Below are 3,215 nucleotides of genomic sequence, written 5' to 3'. Positions count from 1 at the left end.
AATCCATCCAATAGTTGTAGAGATGTTTCAGAAATGAGACCCCAGTGGAACCAGCAGAGGTTTGCAGGATGGAGAGTGTTTGTGTGTTAGTGAGCCAGTTAAAGGTGAACTCATTATTCCTGCAGGTTGACTTCCTGGAGCCTCTTTTTGATGGACACCTTAATTACAGTGGAAGCTGATTAATTATGGGGCAGCCAGTTGCCACTTTGCCATGACCTGCCCTCCCTTCATACCAACAAAAAATCCTTAGATGGTTAAAAAAGGATAAACTGTCTGAGCCGTCCGGATATTTCATCATTTGTACTTTCAGCAGGAAGTCGTCCTCTGCGTCCATTTTATTCCTATTTTACTTTATATCAACAACAAAAAATCAGATTTATGTAGAAAAAAAAGAATAACTTTAAAGCAGATTCACAGACAAGCTAACGGAAATACACAATGTTAGCTACGGTTTGAATATTGACATGAAAATTAAATTTACTCGTTATGACTTCAGAATCTAAATAAATAAATCAAAATGTTTAAATGCTCTAAGCATAGCTAACGAGCAAAACCACAATCCTAGCTAACGTTTTTAATATCGAACTGGAACAGAGCGACAGTTCCTCACGTAGTTCCAGCATCTCGCTGACTGTTCTGGAGATTGTTACAACTTTTCTCAACAATTGCGATGTTGTGATGTTTTTGTGTGTGTGTGCGCAGTGTTTCTGTATTATTCATTAAAAATGCAATAATTGGTTAAATTTGCGCTGATTGGACAAAATCGCATCATCACGCAGAATTCAGAAGATTGGTTTAAATTGTTTATCACAACTTCCTGGAGAGACTGACCGAGGGGTATTCAGTTGGTTGTAATCTGCTGTAATCTTCACACTGGTCTTTTAAAGGTCATCGGCCTTCAGCTTTAATCTGATTTTCTTCTTTAATTATATTTGTTAGATTGTATTTGTCAGAATTTCTTTGTCTTAACTTGATTTTCTTTAGATTTTTACTCTTCAGACAATTTTCTGTTTTATTATTTTATAGAATAATGAATTAAAAAAGAAAAGTAATAGTAGAGAATATTTGTTCCGTGTTTTTTGCTGTTTGAGATTTTGCTGTTCTCCATCTGTTTCTGTTTCTGGATATATTTATAATTTATTTGTCTGTTTGACTTTAATCTGAAGATTTTCCAGAGAATTAAAAAGTCACTTCCTCAACCTTTGCTTTCATTATCCCCCTCCCTCCCTCCTTCTTTCCAGAAGTGGACCGGGTCCGTCTGTTTACGCACAATGCCATTAGGTCAATGATGTCAGACTGCTGCAGTCTGTTTAACCTGCTTCATCCTCACACGCTCTTATTTTGAAGTATGTGACATTTACAGATTTTAGCTTCTGAACTTGTCGGAGACGATCATTTCGCCCCAAACGGAGGTCTCATCAGGACCGTTCGTCTCCTCGTTACAAGTTATTGGACTTTAATCAGAATCAGCTTGTAATTGGTGTCTCTGATTAGATTAGCCGGAATAAAATCAAGCCGTCCCCTCCCCTTTAAAAGGATTACGGCGGGTTAAAAAACAACATTCGTTCTGAGCAGCAAATGCAAATGCAATCTCGTAGAGGAGGAAAAAAGCCTCTGATGGAGGGAAAAAAATGGACTTGTTGGGAATGCAAATTGGCCCCCGGCCCCATTTTATGCTAATAAAAGAACGGCAAAACATTTCAATGTATTCTTGTCTTGTTACAGTCGGGCTAAAAGCTTCTAAATCCCTACCATTTACCAAATTAAACTAATTTCAAGTGCTTCCAAAAGGCACATCTGTAGGCTGACGTTTGTCCCCCCCGGCCTTTGAGAAGTGGGCTCCGCCAAAGCATTCAACATCCCATTGATCCTTGAATAGTCATGCCTGTCAGGGAGCCATATCAACCATTATCATTCTAATTTTACTGCCTTTCTTGGTCCCTAATCTAATTTGCAATGATGCCGGAGCATTTCGCGAGGCCACTGCACTTTCTTCAGAATTTCAACAAGGGCATTAAAGCCCCCCAATTTACATTAATGAAGTGCACATTTAATTAAGGCGGGCGGCGGAGCTGGCGAGGAAGAGCTGTCGGACAGCAGGTGGAGGAAGACGAGGTGTGAACGAAAGAAAAACAGGTTGCATCAACTAGTTTTAATTGTGTTCCTTCAAAATAAGACAAGTGTCTCTACAGAGTTTAAAACAAACAGCAGCTCCACTTTTTTTTTTTTTTCTAATGGTGGCAAAATAAAGAAATAAACATTATTATTGGGAACTTATTAATAAATTATATATTTGTATCATTAAAGCACTTTAATGTGAAATCAAACACAGACACCTGATACTTTATGATACAAAATGTTGCATTTTTTCTACACTGGAAAAAACAGTTTTTTTTATAATTCATTATTTCAAATACAAACATTTCATTATTTGGGTTTTTGGTGAGTGACCCCCAACTAGTGGTGAGTGACTTCCTGCTAATTGTAACTGAATTTGTGAAGCAGAAAATAAATTAGCAACAATGTTTTTGTAAAAAACAACAAAATAATTGTAGAAAACGAGAATTTCAAAAACTTTGAAAGTTAGTTTTGTGTTTGCAGATACAGAAAAACAAACGTAAGTAAATGTTTTATAATGAATTATTAGCAATTATTATTATTACTTAGCAACCGTAACAGGAGGTGTGGTCACTGCATACGTCAGTCCGTTAGCATAAGATCTTGCTGCTTATTGTGAGCTAATTTGTGGAAGCAGTTAAGAAATTAACAACTATTAAAATAATATTCTACATTCTAGAAACTTTAAAAGTTAGTTTTGTGTTTGCAGATACATAAAAACAAACTTTAATATTGTTTAAAGAAATAAATGAATATTAAAGTCTGTTTTCTGAGTTCGGTCTGAGGCGCTCGACTTCCTGCTCATTGTGAGAATTTGTTGACAAGATTCAGAAAACATGGCGCCTTCACCGGGGTGGCCCGCCAATCTGGGGGGGCGGAGGAGGTGAGGGAGGAGGCAGTCTTTCTCCCCTGCTCTCCCTCTTTGTGTCCTCCAGATGGGGAGGAAGGGGGAGGTCTTAGTGGTCCAGTCTGGGTGTCCTCAGAATAAGTGGCGGTCTCTGGGGTGGAACAGCGCCCTGAAAAGGCAAAGTTATAAATTCATCTATTTGCTCTCCGCTGACCTCAGCTCTCAACCGGCCCGCCGCAGGGGGGGGGGG

This window comes from Morone saxatilis, unplaced genomic scaffold (assembly GCF_004916995.1).
Source record: "Morone saxatilis isolate NCDOM2014 unplaced genomic scaffold, NCSU_SB_2.0 Contig21, whole genome shotgun sequence".
Taxonomy (NCBI): domain Eukaryota; kingdom Metazoa; phylum Chordata; class Actinopteri; family Moronidae; genus Morone; species Morone saxatilis.
Note: the sequence above shows the minus strand (reverse complement) of the source record.